Source organism: Ursus arctos, unplaced genomic scaffold (assembly GCF_023065955.2).
Source record: "Ursus arctos isolate Adak ecotype North America unplaced genomic scaffold, UrsArc2.0 scaffold_3, whole genome shotgun sequence".
Lineage (NCBI taxonomy): Eukaryota > Metazoa > Chordata > Mammalia > Carnivora > Ursidae > Ursus > Ursus arctos.
In genome coordinates, this window is record NW_026622985.1 from 17,918,328 (window position 1) to 17,934,985 (window position 16,658).

Consider the following 16,658-nt stretch of genomic DNA (forward strand, 5'->3'; position numbering starts at 1 on the left):
ATTTTAGTCCTGCTCTGAAACAGTGGCCTAGACTAAGTGGCTTCTAATCTTCTCATCTGAGAAAATGTACCTTTTCTGTTAAGTTATGATCTCTATCATAAATTATATGTTTCTCACTAGAAGCAAAAAACTGAAGTCTGAAAGACACATGGGGTTTTTTGACCAATTAATCATAAATCTCTACACTAATATACTGTTGGAATCATTGCTTAAAAAATAAAAAGTGAGCCAGTGGCATAGGATAAAAATGCTATTTAAAAATTTCTTTCTTCTTAACTCACCCCAAAATCTCACAGAAATAGCCTGTTACTGAAGAGAGAACATATTTCTTATCATTACTTTGAAACTCAAACAAAGCAACTTACATTTTTATTCTGGCTGAAGGGGAGAAAAGTGATCTGATCTTTTCTGACTAGCTACAAGTTTTCTAAGTAAAAAAAAACTGAGCCAACTGGAAATTATCTCTAGAGAGCAAGCACTGGATAAGAATTATATCAAGGTATTATTTTCAAAAAGTTAAAAATGTGACTCTTGCAGAAATAGACTCATAAACACAGAGAACAAACTGGTGGTTGCCAGAGGGGAGGGACGGTGAGGGGTGGGGCAAAGTGGGTGGAGGGGAGTGGGAGGCACAGGCTTCCAGTCATGGAGTGAATAAGTTATGCGGATGAAAATTGCAGCATGGGGAATACAGTGAATGGTACTATAATAGTGTTGTGTGTTGACAGATGGTAGCTACTGCATAGGATAATGTATAGACTTGTCCAATCACTATGTTGTACACCTGAAACTAATGTAACATTGTGTGTCAACGATACTTAATGTATATATTTATTTATGACATATATATGACTCCTACAAATAGAGAAAGAACACAGGGAAAAGGGGCACCTGGGTGGCTCCGTTGGTTAAGCATCTGCCTTCAGCTCAGGTCATGATCCCAGGGTGCTGGGATCGAGACCCGCGTCAGGCTCCCTGCTCAGCAGGGAACATGCTTCTCCCTCTCCTCCCTGCTCCTGCTGTCTCTCAAATATATAAACAAAATCTTTAAATAAACAATTAGAACTAAAAGTATAATGAACCAATTTGCTTTCCTTCCTCCCTAACCACCATATTATCAAAACACTGTCATGCCATGTTCTTTAAGTAATTCCTCATATATTCCCTCATCTGAATAATATTGGACTTCAGGCAGCTTCTCAATTCAGAACTCAGTGTAGAATATGGTCCTCTTACATCACAGCTTGCCAAAAATCAAGGGGTGACCCACCTTTCTCTTGCTTTCTTTTTCTTTTTGATTGAAGTATTGTTGATATGCAATATGATATTAGTTTCAGGTGTACAACATAGTGATTTGACATTTATATACATTATGAAATGCTCACTATGATAAGTGTAGTCACCATCGGTCACCAAGCCATATCACAGTGTTATTGACTATATTCCCTATGTTGTACTTCTCATCCCATGACTCACTTATTTTGTAACTGGGACTTTGTAATTCTTAATCCCTTCTATTGCTTTCACCCATCCCTCCACCCACTTCTCCTCTGGTAACCATCAGTTTGTTTCTTGTATTTATGAGTCTGTTTCTGTTTTATTTGTTTGTTTGTTTGTTCATTTGTTTTGTTTTATAGACTCCACACATAAGTGAAATCATATGGTATTTGTCTTTCTCTAACTTATTTTACTTAACATAATACCCTCTGCGTCCACCGATGTTGTTGAGAATGGCAAGATTTCATTCTTTTTTATGACTGAGTAATAATACATATATTATTTTATATATATGTATACCCCATATTATATATATATATGTTTTGTACATATTGTATATATACATATACCTCACATCTTTTCAAATTGATTATATTTTTAAAAATTTTTAAAGGATTTCTTAAAGATTTATTTATTTATTTGAGAGAGAGAGAGAGAGCATGCATGTGCACATGCACATGGGGGAGGGGCAGAGAGAGAGAGAGAGAGAATCCTCAAGCAGACGCCCCACTGAGCAGGGAGCCTGACGCAGGGCTCCATCCCAGGACCTGAGATCATGACCTGAGCCAAAATCAAGAGTCAGACGGTCAACTGACTGAGCCACCCAGGTACCCCAATTCTATATTTTTAAATTAAACTTTTTTTATTTTAAGCTAATTGTAAATTTACATGTTGCTGTGAAATAACACTGAGAGATCCATATTCCCTTTACCTGTTATGCTTATAGTACAATATCATAATCGGGATCTTTTTTCTTTTTTTTTAAAGATTTTATTTATTTATTTGACAGAGACAGCCAGTGAGAGAGGGAACACAAGCAGGGGAGTGGGAGAGGAAGAAGCAGGCTCCCAGCGGAGAAGCCTGATGTGGGGCTTAATCCCAGAATGTTGGGATCACACCCTGAGCCGAAGGCAGACGCTTAACGACTGTGCCACCCAGGCGCCCCTCATAATCAGGATCTTGACATTGATGTAGTCAAGATGTAGAATGTCCGTCACCACAAGATTCCCTGTTTTTTTTTTCCTCATCATAGTAAGTGTCTTCTTACTTCCCATCACCTGTTTCACCCATTCCCCCCATTCATCTCCTCTTTGGTAACCTTTAGTTTGTTCTCTGTAGTTAAAGTCTGATCCTTGATTTGCCTCTCTCTGGTTTTTTTTTTTTTCCTTTGCTTGTTTGTTTTGTTTCTTAAATTCCACATATGAGTGAAATGAATACCACATCTTCCTTATCTGTTCATCTATCAGTGGACGCTTAGGTTGCTTCCATATCTTGGCTCTTGTAAATAACGCTGCCATAAAGGTGCTCAAAATCACTAATCATCAGGGAAATGCAGATCGAAATCACCATGGGGTGACCCACCTTTGATGACATATTTTTGTAGCCACAACTTTTTATAGTCATTATAATTTTTAAATGCTCACAACGTTCACCCCAAACTGTTAGCTAAATGCTTCTTTAGTTAAAGAAGAGCGGGTGATTTTCAGATATTTAATGTAATATTACCATCATTAAAATAATTAAACATATGGAGCCCATTAGACTAAGGTGGCGGTAACATCTTGATAGCCTACGCAAGCAAACGGAAACCTAAGCCAGAGTCAAGTCCTGTAAATGCCTCAAGGTTAAGAAATCGAAACCTAAGAACAACTAATCACAAATCCAAGTAGTTTTTTCCCAAATAAGGCTACTCTAAGCTATAGCCAATCAAATAATTTCCTTGCTTTGCTTTTGCATGCTCTATAAAAGCCTTTCCCCTTTCATGGGGTACCTCCCCTGGGTGGCTCTGTTGGTTAAACATCTGCCTTTGGCTCAGGTCATGATCCTGAAGTCCAGGGATCAAGCCCCTGGCTTGATCGGGCTCCCTGCTCAGCGGGGAGTCTGCTTCTCCCTCTCCCTCTGCCCCTCCCCCCACTCATGTTCTCTCTCTCTAGCTCACTTGCTCACTCTCTCAAATAAATAAAATCTTCAATTAAAAAAAACTTTTCCCCTTTCAGTGGAGTGCTCTTAACCATTCTTCATTTGGCGCTGCCCAATCTAATTGATATTGGCTCATAGACATGCTTCAAAATCTTCATGTACCTCAGTTTATCTTTTAACATCATTTATTGAAATAGTCTCAGTATAGGGTTTTTTCATGAATGTGAATAATAAGCTAAACCTCATTCCTGGTGAAAATGTTTTATGCCTCGAAGAATTATATATGTATATATGCATTATTTATTATATATGCCTACATATACATATGTATTATATATTATAAAATACATATGCCTCTGTGAATTCCAAAGACTTATATTTCAAATCAAAGACCACTATACAGTATGTCAAAAATTCAAGAGATCATTTTTATTTTCTCTCTATATATAATTATTTCAATAGAAGACAGTTCATATTTTATCAGTCGGAGCTTGCTATGATTTCTTCTTTGCATTTGCTCTTCTTTTTGCTTAAGTAGTTCACTTCATAGTTCTTTCTTCTTTTTGTGTGTGTGTGTGTAAGTAGGCTCCGTGCCCAATGTGAGGCTTGAGCTCACAACCCTGAGATCAAGAGTCAGTTGCTCTACCAACTGAGCCACCCAGCGCCCCTCTTTAATGACAGTATTAGAATGAGAAAAATCTTGTAAATTGAAGGGGTTCATTCAGGGATAGAAAAACCAGAAGTGCTACTTTATAACACAGGCACATTTATGGAACATATTACTAGTAGAGATAGTATAACCATCAAAATTCCATATGAATTTATGAAGAACTCAGGAAAATTAATTAATAAGAGACCCCAGGGGCACATGCCTGGCTCAGTCAGAGAGCACATGACTCTCGGTCTCTAGGTTGTCAGCTTACAACCATTTACAGGAACTCATCTGAATTCACTTACTTTTTTTGAGAAAATGATTAAACTTAACTGCACACACACACCAATTATCAGAGATTTGCCACTTTTTCTTAAAAACCTGTTTGTTTGTTTTTTAATTTTGATTCCAGTACAGTTAACATACAGTGTTAAAAATCTCCTTTGAGCAAATAATATAATATCTTCAAATCTCCTATGTAAAAATAGGGGAAAAGGACAAGTCTCTGTTTGTGGCTGTCATATTGATGAAATGTGTTTAAATGCTTTATTTCACTCAAACAAATGATACTTAGATGTGATGTACTCTAAACAATGACGTCATCTAAGCACTTTGGAGGTTTTGAAATACCCTAAGCAAAAAAAAAAAAGAAAAGTAATAGGTAAAATTTCTTACCATTTGCAGAGTGCATCTACTCAAATTTATGGATAAGAAACATTGAATTAAGTCAACACACAGACAAAGAATTAAGTCAATACACATTCAGCATAAAAGAGAATGTCTTACTCTCTTTTATGGACTCTCCCTAAGATGCAGAAATTTAAGTCTTTCTATGATATGTATCCTTTAAAAGACCTACCCCATCTCCTACACTAGTTAGAAAACAAATATTTACTGAGGCCTCACAGTTGCAGAGTCAAACCAACATATTAAAATACACAATAAAGAATAGATTAAAAAAAGAATAGATTTTTGTTTTGATTGTCAAAGAATGGACAAATAGAAGTAGGATAAAAAAAGAAAATATCTGGGGCGCCTGGGTGGCTCAGTCGTTAAGTGTCTGCCTTCGGCTCAGGGCGTAATCCCAGGGTCCTGGGATCGAGCCCCACATTGGGCTCCATGCTCCTCTGGGAGCCTGCTTCTCCCTCTCCCTCCACCCCTCCACCCCTCCCTTACTCCCTCCACCCTTGCTCCTCCCTCAACCCCTCTCCCTCGCTCATGTGTGATCTCTCTCTCAAATAAATAAAATCTTCAGAAAACATCAAATTAGTAAATAGATAATAAATAGGATAAAGAAAATAGATCATTACTAATAACTGCTCAGAATATGACCCAGAATTAGGAGTTGTGCTAGTAGATTGTTGAAAGACAAAACTGAACAACAGTGCCTGGAATTTATCTTTCCTGGCCCTGCCCTCCGATCTTTTTCTCAAAGACCCAAAAGGCCTCTCCAGGCATGGGGCCCTTTATTAGTTCCCTACTGTGGCTGTAACAACATGGCTTAAAACAACAGATATAGTGGGGCACCTGGCTGGCTCCGTGGAAGAGCATGCCACTCTTGACCCCAGGGTTGTGACTCCAAGCCCCACACTGGGCGTAGCTTACTTTAAAGCAAACAAACAAACAAACAAACAAACAAACAAAAGAACAGAAATGTATTCCCTCACAGGTCTGGAGGCTAGAAGTCGGAAATGCAGGTGCTGGTAGGGCCGTGTGCCCCGTGCAGGTGCCGGGGAAGAATCCTTTTTTGTTTCTTCCTAGCTTCTGCTGCCCGCCCACACCCTTGGCATTTCTTGCCTTGTAGATGCACTACTTCAACCCTTGCCTCCAAGGTCATGTGGCCTTCTCCCCTCTGTCTCTGTGCCTTCTGTATCTTTGTTTCCAAAGATTTCTCTCTTCTTATAAGGACACCAGTCATTGGATTAGGACCAACCCTAATCCAGTATGACCCCATCTTAACTTGATGACATCTCCAAAGACTTATTTCCAAGGAAGGTCACATTCGCAGGTATGGGGGTGAAGGGTGGGTATGTTAAGACTTCAAAATATCTTTTTAGGAGACTCAATTCAACCTATTCTGGGGCCCCCTCCTGGGCTGTTCTCTTAGGCAATACCCTATGCACTAACTATACCTTGTGGTCAAAAGTGGAGTGTAGGCTAGGCTACTTGGGATGTTGGAATAAGTAGTATATCATGTATTTATGTTTATTTTTGTGTAAATATCAAATCAAATTAAGCTCAATTAGTATTTAGTATGTGGATTTTTGACTCTGGCACCCTGTCATTCATGCATCGGTCATTCAGTGTCAAATATGCTGTTCTTAAAAGAGACTTGAATTTCCTGACATGGAGGCATCTTCACGCTTTATTTTTTTTTTTACTTTTATTTTTTAAAAGATTTTATTTATTTATTTGACAGAGAGAGAGACAGCCAGTGAGAGAGGGAACACAAGCAGGGGGAGTGGGAGAGGAAGAAACAGGCTCCCAGGTAAGGAGCCTGACCCAGGACTCGATCCCAGGACTCTGGGATCATGCCCTGAGCCAAAGCAGACGCTTAACGACTGAGCCACCCAGGCGCCCCATCTTCACACTTTAGAATAATGAGCCAATTGCAGATTACACAAGCCTAATTACGAGATTTGTAGGTTGTATTATCTAGTTTAATGAAACCAACCCTCACAAAATTAACCTATGGCTTTAAAAAAATTTCCACCAAGAGAGGTGCCTCGCTGTCTCAGTCGGTGAAGCATGAAACACTTGATCTCTGGGTTGTGAGTTCAAGCCCCACACTGGGCGTGCAGCCTACTTTAAAAAAAAAAAAGATTCCCCCAGAGCAGCGATTTTCAAAGTGTAGTCTGGGGACCCAGAGGAGATCTGTGAGCCCCAAATACATAGCACTAAGACATTATGTGCCTGTTTCTACTCTCAAACTCTACTGAGTATGCGGTGAGCTTTTCTAGAGGCTCCGTGACATGGATGATGTCATCGTTCTGCTACAAATAGAATGTGTGCTTGGGAATCTGTGTTTTTAAAATTTTGTTTTAATTTCCAATATGGTAAATATCAATAGGTATATAACCACACCAAAAAACATCTCTTTGAGGTCTATAATTTTTAATGTAGAAAGAGTTCCAAGACCAAAAAAGTTGAGAAATCACATATTGAAGATAACACTAACATTGTGGGCATAAGCTAACAAGAAAATGACATACAGTGACAAACTCTTAGAAAGCTACTTTACAAGGCAAAAGCGATCTAATCAGATCTGACAAGAATTGGGCCAGATATAGAAAATTATGAGCGCTATTTGAAATAAGGATTTCTATCCCTTATCATTATTGATAAATTTTGCCCTAAATGTTTATTATATATCAGATCTTTATGAAATATATTTTTGGCTTTCATAGCCATTAAAGTCAAGTACCACAATAAACTGAACTTAGGAGTGTTTCTATGAACTGCTGTCTCACACAGTGTCAAACCAAGACTTAAAAAATTTTAAAGGACCATAATTAGTCATTTTGCTTTCACTACAAAGTTAGTGCTGACAACATTTTTAGTAAGAATAAAAAGTCTTGGGATGCCTGGGTGGCTCAGTCGGTTAAGCGTCTGCCTTCAGCTCAGGTCATGATCTTGGGGTCCTGAGATCAAGCCCCCAGTCGGGCTGCCTGCTCAGTGGGAAGTCTGCTTCTTCCTTCCCTCTGCTCCTCTCTCCCCCTCTCATGTGTGCTCTCTCTCTGTCTCTCTCTCAAATAAATAAAATCTTAAAAAAAAAAAAAAGAGTGTCAAAAGATCCTGAGATTAAAAAGTTTGAGAACCACTGGCTTAGATCCACAAAAATATAGTCAAATAATGGAGGGATGATGGACACAGAAACAAAAAAGGTAGAGCTCTACCCCCATGGAGGGAAGGGGAAGTGGTGTCGTGGGTAGGCATCCAATGATGACTGCTACCAGAGGGAGATGGTTTGGATCTGGAACGTGACTAAAAAAGGGACAAAGTGTAAGGATGGCTCAAGGCAAATAAGAACAAGGAAGCTTTTTCTTCCATTATGGCTGTGGGAGACAAGTTTACAGAAGACTGATTAGCAGTGCCCGGTCTGAAGCAGGGGATGAGGACGCCCGGCTATAGTGTCGGTAGCATCGGATATTTGTAGCGAGAAAGGCTGTGTTAGCAGACTAGTTAACCAGTAAAAGGTATTGCAATAATCTTGTGCCTTAAGTATGAAAATATTTTTACCTTTTTTCCCTAGATTACACCTTTGCATTTTTAAAAAAATCATAATTTTATGTAGTTGAACAAAACGATGTAGGAGAAAAGCTATTTAGAAGACGGTTTTACTCCAAAATGAAGAAGTGAAGGAACATGTTCATAGCCCATATAGGGTCTGAGATAGAATCCTAAACGCGGGTCCCGAATGCTGCTGAGGCTAATGGAAACCAGCTAATCCTCTGTCCAAGGTGCTGCAAGTGACAGGGGCTCCCACACTGCATTTAGAAGTTAACACGCAGGACAATATTCTAATTGTAGCTTGTCATTACAGAACTACCTATTTGTACTTTTTAGAAGATACTGGTTGATTTCTCAGACCTTGTCCCACTGACAATGTTATAGGAAGCATTTTTTGTTGTTGTTGTTTTATATATCTCAACATAACTCACTTTGTGGACACATCCAGCATCATTATCTGCTGTAAATTGATTTTAACGCTTGCCAGGAACTATTAGCAGATATGTTTGCTATCATGATATTCAGTTTATTTGTTTTCACACAGTTTAGATCCCTCATTTCTAGTGGCGCTGTATGTGCATGTATATAAATATATGACTGTTAACTCAATTTTCTTCTTTAAACTTTGGATTGGGTTATAAGAGCTTTGAATCCTTCCAGAAATTTTTGCTGCAACGAGAGAGTCTGCCTATTGGTGTGGCTATCATGAGAACTTTTGCTCTCCATTATTTCTCTTTTGGTTTTAGGTTTAATGGTTCCTAGTTCTTTTACATATACAGAAAGGGCATTGGGTAATGTTTTATGATTTATGAAATAATGTTTTATTTTTTTAAAGATTTTGGGGCACCTGGGTACTCAGGTGGTTGGGTGGCTGCCTTCCACTCAGATCATGATCCCAGGGTCCTAGGATGGAGCCCACATCGGGCTCCCTGCTCAGCGGGGAACCTGCTTCTCCTTCTCCCTCTGCCTGCCACTCCTCCTGCTTGTGCTCTATCAAATAAATAAGTGGAATCTTAAAAAGATTTATTTCTTTGTTTATTTATTTGACAGAGAGAGAGAGCATAAACAGGCAGAGCAGCAGGCAGAGGAAGAGGGAGCAACAGGCTCCCTGCTGAGCAGAGAGCCGGTCGTGGGACTCCATCCCAGAACTCTGGGACCATGACCTCAGCTGAAGGCAGACACTTGGCTGACTGAGCCCTTCAGGTGCCCCAATGTTTTTTTTAGGATTTATTTATTTATTTTAGGGGTGCCTGGGTGGCTTAGTCGGTTTAGCAGCTGCCTTCAGCTCAGGTCATGATCCCAGGGTCCTGGGATCGAGCCCCACATCGGGCTCCTTGCTGAGCGGGGAGCCTGCTTCTCTCCTGCCTGCCACTCCCCCTGCTTGTGATTGCTTTCTCCCTCTCTCTCTCTGTGTCAAATAAATAAATAAAATCTTTTTTTAAAATTTAGTTATTTATTTTAGAGAGAGAGCGAGCAGGGTGGGGAGGGACAGAGGGAGAGTGAGGGAGAGAGAGTCTCAGGCCCACTCCGTGCTCAGCACGGAGCCTGATGCAGGACTCAATCTCACAACCCTGAGATTATGACCTGAGCCGAAACCAAGAGTTGAACGGTCAACCGACTGTACCACCCAGGTGCCCCAAAATAATGTTTTATTTTTAAAGAGGAGGAACCAAAGTGGAAAAAATATATGCTGGGTCAAAAGATTGTGTGTGTCCTAGCTCTCCTACCTACTGCAAAAATGGGACCTCTGGAGTGTTTTCCAATGCCAACAACAAATTCTCTGATTTTCAGGACACCCAGTGGGTGTTCAACAATTCACTTCAGTTCTGACATTAACTACCTGGGGTTACCACAGACCCAACAAAACTCCCCCCCTTCCAGCTTTAGGACCAGTTGCAAGTCTTGGAGAGATCACCCATGCTTCTGACTGGCCATAAAGCAGGGGTCGCCACAACCCTCTAGTCAGGTTCGATAATTTGCTAGAATGGCTCCTAGAACTTAGGATGGCATTTTACTGGTTTGCTATCAAGGATACAACTCAGGAGCAGCCAAACAGAAGTGAGGCATAGGGCAAGGTTCGGGTGGTGGGGTGCACAGAGCTTCCATATTCTCTCTGGTCACACCACCCTCCCAGCACCTTGATGCTTTAGCAGCTTGAAAGTTCAAATTTTGTTCAAGACTTTTTATCTGCAAGAGCTCAGTCTTCAGCAATCCTTCTCTCCAAGGAGGTCAGGGGTAGGGCTGAAACTTTCAATCCTCTCATCACTTGGTCTTTCTTTCTGTGACCAGCCTTATCTTGAGGCTTTCTAGAAGCCTACCCTAAGTTGGCCAGGTGTGATGTAAATGGGCTCCTCATGAAAAACAAAAGACCCTTCTAACACTCAGGAAATCTCAAAGGTTTTAGAAGCTTTGAGCCAGGAAATCGGATCAAATACCATGTGTCCTGTTCTACTACTGGGACATGCGCATTTACTATTTTACAGGATGGATTTGAAAGAAATTTTTTAATGGATCTGAAAGCATTCTTTTAGCCAGAAATTGTAAGATAAATGTAATGTATATTCCAAGCCTATTACTTTGTTCTTTGTGGTTGCTCCACAAAGCGAGAAACTGTTGATGGATTGACCTCGCAGAGGTTTAAGTGCATTGGCAAGCATGCCTCAGATGGAGTCCAGTGGGATTTTACACACGCACCCCTATGGTAGACTACTACACAGTGGCCCTGGTGACTCATGCCTCCCTAAATTCACACCCTTGGTATCATTGCCTCTTGCAATAAATCTGGCCTTAGAATTTGCTTAAAGCAACAGAATATTCTGGAAATGACAGTGTGTGAGTTTTCTGAAGCCTACACAGCTTGTGCCTTCAGTCTCTTGAGACTTGCCGTCCAAAGAAGCTGAGATAGACCGGTTAGTGATGAAGGACCGGTTAATGATGGAGAGAGAGAGAGGTCCCAGCCTTCCCGTCTTTTCAAGGCCTCAGCTATAGGAAGGGGGTCATCTTGGGCCCTCCAGCTCTAGCTCACCCACTGGATGGATGCAGCAGCATGTGTGAGCCCAGATGAGACCAGAAGAACTGCCTAGTGCACCCACAGCATTTTGAGGAATAATAAATCATTGTTGTAAGCTACTAATTTTAGGGTTTGGGTTTTTTTTGTTTGTTTATGCAGCAATAGACAACTGAGGCCATTCTCAACTTGTGATGACCAAATTCTTTAGGTGTTAGTTGTCTGTGAATCTAGCATTAGACAGGAAGGGGAAAGGAGCAGCAAAGAGTGAGACCTGAAGAAATGCCTGAGGACTCAGAAATAAGAGGTACTTATATCACCTTGAACAATGACAACAGAACATGGTGGCTTCCTCTTTGGTGACAAATAGTGCATGAGAAGAGACATCCATTTGTTGTACATCACTGGGTGTGATGAGTCACAGAAACGTGCCTTACATACCCAGAGATTCAAAAATACCATTGTCTTTATTTTTTATTTATTTATTTATATTTATTTATTTATTTATTTATTTATTTATTTATTTAATTTATTTTGAGAGAGAGAGAGCGCACACCCAGGGGGTGGTGGTGGGGAGGGGCAGAGGGAGAGGGGGAGAGAGGGAATCTTAAGCAGGCTCCATACCCAGCATGGAGCCCAATGCGGGGCTCAGTCTCACGACCCTGAGGTCACAACCTGAGCCACAATGAAGAGTTGGACACTTAACTGACTGAGCTACCCAGGTGCCCCACAAAATACCATGGTCTTTTTTTTTTTTTAATTTTATTTATTCATTTGAGAGAGAAAGAGACAGAGAGAGCACAAGCAGGGGGAGGGACAGAGGGAGAAGGAGAAGCAGACTCCCCGCTGAGCAGGGAGCCCAGTGCAGGGCTCCATCCCAGGACCCGGGGATCATGACCTGAGCCGAAAGCAGATGCTTAACTGACCGAGCTGCCCAGGCGCCCCAATACTATTGTCTTTAATTCATAGTTAGGTATATCTGCTTCCAGTTTTTTAAATGAAAAATCCCCGTTATATGGATTGTTTTGATTATTCTATTAATAGAACCTCAATAAGATTGTATTACTTGTAAAGTTAGAAGAATATCACTCTACCAATCCTATATTATATAAAAATAGATTTATGGCATTGGAAATTGTGTTGTTCTAGAACACATAAAGATGATTTCATAGGGGTGCCAGGTTGGCTCAGTCGGGTGGAGCGTCTGACTTTTGAACTTGGGGTTGTGAGTTCCAGCCCTGCGTTAGGGGTAAAGATTACTTTTTTAAAAGTTATTTTATAAACAAATGTGTATGTTGCCTTCACTCTTCCTCTTTCTTTCCCTTGCCCTAATGTTTGGTGAGCGGGTTGAAGTGTTAGATGGTGGCCAGCTTCCTGTACCAACGTCTTCGAGCAAGCTGCTACTTTTTCTCCATGATCAGGTGAAGTCAGGAGCCCTAAGTTCCCAGCAGGTGCTAGAGACCCATCGGTCCTTCAGAGTTTGGCTTGTAAAGTTTTCAGGTGGGGTCTGCAGAGGTGGGCTGTTTGCCTCAGGGCTTGTATAGGTGATTCTTAATAAATCAAGGAGGTTCGAGGGGAGCACCCTGAAGTCTGAGTCGCTCTAAGAATAAATCTCCAGGGGGTTCAATTCAGTTTGGGGTCTCCATTAAAGATTTTTGAGAAAGGGGGTGCCTGGCTGGCTCAGTCAGTGGAGTCTGTGACTCTTGATCTCAGGGTTGTTGGGTCAGTCCTCATGTTGGGTGTAAAGTTTACTTTAAAAAAAAAGTTCTTTTTTTTTTTTTTTTTTGTAAGATTTTATTTATTTATTTGACAGAGAGAGAGAGCACAAGTAGGCAGAGTGGCAGGCAGAGGGAGAGGGAGAAGCAGACTCCCTGCTGAGCAGGGAGCCCAATTTGGGGCTCGATTCCAGGATCCCGGGATCATGACCGGAGCTGAAGGCAGATGCTTAACCGACTGAGCCACCCAGGCGTCCCCCCAAAAAAGATTCTTTTTTTTTTTTTTTTAAGATTTTATTTATTTATTTGACAGAGAGAGAGACAGCCAGAGAGAGAGAGGGAACACAAGCAGGGGGAGTAGGAGAGGAAGAAGCAGGCTCCCAGCAGAAGAGCCTGACGCGGGGCTCGATCCCATAACGCCCTGAGCCGAAGGCAGACGCTTAACGACTGAGCCACCCAGGCACCCCCCAAAAAGGATTCTTGAGAGAGGGTTTAAGCGATAAGATTGATGTACAGGCACAGGGCCGCCCCAGCCCATAAGCAGCCCCCCTACCACCGTTGGTTGGGTCTGCTCCTCTATCAGTTCCTTTAAGCAGACTGTGAGGAGTGAAATGGGTCTTGGAGGGCAACAGAAGCAGCCTGTGGAAACCGAGGCCTGTTTATCTAAGCTGCCCAGGGAATGTGTTCTCCGGTTACCGAGTATGCGCTAGGACAGGACTGACCTCGATTTACATTACTGTCACATTAGCTCAGCTGTACAAGGGAACTTCCTTTTATTCTTACTATTTATTCAACACCACCTACTATGTGCCAGGCACTCCCAGAGGAGTTAAGGACATACAGTCCCTCTTTAAGCAACAGACTCTAGTTTTCTTTAGCACTGCAACATAAAAATCCTGACGTAGAGATTAAATTACAATAGTGTGGGACTTAATGACTTTTAAAAGTTCTGAGATTTGGGGAATGCCTTAAAACCAAAGCAGTTATTGCGGCAACCATTTGGGAAAGTATTTTGGTGGTGTCTGCTAAAAGTGAACACACATACATACCCTATGACTCAGCAATTCCGTTTTCTAGGTATATGCACAAATTCACCAAAAGACAGGGACGAGAACATTCATAGCACTGCTACTCCTAGTAGCCCGAACTGGACACAACAGAACCACGCGTTACTGGCCGAATCATGTGTCCCTTAGAGTCTAGAGAGAAAACAAATTATTTTTTTGTTGCAGTTAGATCAGCTACTTTAACAGAAAAATGAATATAAGGGGCGCCTGGGTGGCACAGCGGTTAAGCGCCTGCCTTCCGCTCAGGGCGTGATCCCGGCGTTCTGGGATCGAGCCCCACATCAGGCTCCTCCGCTATGAGCCTGCTTCTTCCTCTCCCACTCCCCCTGCTTGTGTTCCCTCTCTCGCTGGCTGTCTCTATCTCTGTCTAATAAATAAATAAATAAAATCTTTAAAAAAAAAGAAAAATGAATATAAGGCATCATTCAGTTGAACAGGTACTGGAGAGCTAAAAAAGGATAAAGGGGGCACTGTGGTAACTCAGTACTAACGCAGGAATCGGCACCCATCTCTGTGGCTGGGGGACAAAGTGCAGAGCTGGGGTACTCCACCTCAGAAGCTTAGAGGAGGGAGCTGGGGCCCAGAGGTCTCAGGAGGGGGTACTGCCTGGCCTTGATGGTCCTTCTGAGGGGACACCGTGAGGCTCGTTTGAGGAGCACTATAAAACTTGAGACTGGAACCCACTGCTGCTGTGAAGAGATGGTGGTGACGGGACCCGCCAGCTCTGTCTCCCTTTTCCAGCCTCCGGGCTCCCTCTAGCGCCCCCAACTGGCAGAATCAATTGTAGTCTCTTGGCTGAGTCACAGCTGCCTCATTACAAAGCTGAGAGTAGAAGGGCAATTTTGGGGTTAAGATACAGTATTTGTTTTTTGTTTTGCTTTTTTTTTTTTTTAATATTTTATTTATTTATTTGAGAGAGAGTGAGAGCGTGCTCACGTGGTGGGGAGAGACAGAGGGAGAGGGAGAAGCAGACTCCCCACTGAGCAGGGAGCCCAACTTGGGGCTTGATCAGATGCTTAACTGACTGAGCCACCCAGGCACCCCTTGTTTTGCTCTTTTGGAGAGAGAGAGAGCACGGTGGATAGGGGCAGAGGGAAAGGGAGAGAGAGAATCTTAAGCAGTCTCCATGCCCAGTGTGAAGCTTGAGGTGGGGCTCAATCTCACCACCCTGAGATGATGACATGAGCTGATATCAATAGTAGGATGCTTGAATGAGCCCCCCAGGTGCACCAGGATACGGTAGTTTAATAAATGGTGCCAGTGGGGGTGCTTGGCCAACTCAGCCGGTAGACCATGTGACTCTTGTTCTCAGAGTTGTAAGTGCGAGCCCCACATTGGGTGCACAGATTACTTTAAAATAAAATCTTAAAAAAAATAAGTAAATGGCACCAGTGGATTTTAAAAACAAGTGGTATATTCACAAAATGGAACACTCTACAACAATGAAAGTATTACTGTGTGTAACACACGGTTCAGTCTCACAAACATAAGGCTGAGCAAAAGAAACCAGATGCAAAGACCTAGTTTATGATTTCATTACCATAAACCCAAAAACTGGGCAGCATTAATCAGCAGTGTTACTAGTTAGAATAGAGGTTACCTGGGTGGGACTAGTGACTGAGGAGGGATGAGGGGGCTTTCAGGAGGTACTGGGAATGTTCAAATTGTTTTTTAAACAATTCTATTTATTTGAGAGAAAGAGAGCACAGAGGGAGAGTGAGAGGGTGAAGCCGACTCCCCCCCCCCCTCCCCCCGCCAGCAGAGAGCCCAAGGTCGGGCTCCATTCCTGGACCCTGAGATCATGACCTGAGCTGAAGGCAGATGCTTAACCAACTGAGCCACCCATGACCCCAGTGTTCAACATTTTTAAACACAGGTGTTTGTATTTTGTACCTTTGTGACTTATGCATGTTTTTACTTGTATATTATGTAACAATAAAAAGTTTAAAAAAATAAATACAATTGAACACTATGATCATGGGGACTATCAAGCTGTTTTCTGTTTTGTTTTGTTTTAATTTTATTTTTGGAAGCACCTGGGTGGCTCAGTCAGTTAAGCATCTGACTCTTGATTTCAGCTGGGGTCATGATCTTGGGGTTGTGAGATTGAATCCCAAGTTGGGCTCTGTGCTGGGCATGGAGCCTGCTTGGGATTCTCTCTCCCTCTCCCTCTGTCCCTCCCCTGCCTTAGAAAATGAAAAAAAGATTTTAAGCGGTCCCTATACCCAGTGTGGGGCTTGAACTTACAACCTTGAGATCAGGAGTTACATGCTCCCCTGAATGAGCCAACCAGATGCTCTGACTATAAAGCCATTTTTTTTTAAAGCTTTATTTATTTATTTATTTATTTATTTATTTATTTATTTAGAGAGCACAAGCGGGAGGGGCAGAAGGAGAGAGAATCTTAAGCAGACTCCACGCTGAGCACAGAGCCTGATGCAGGGCTTGATCTTACAACCCTGAGATCATGATCTAAGCTGAAACCAAGAGTCGGACACTTAACTGACTGAGGCACAGAGGTGCCCTCAGAAAGCTGTCTTTTAATGATAAAGTATATTTTATCACTATAC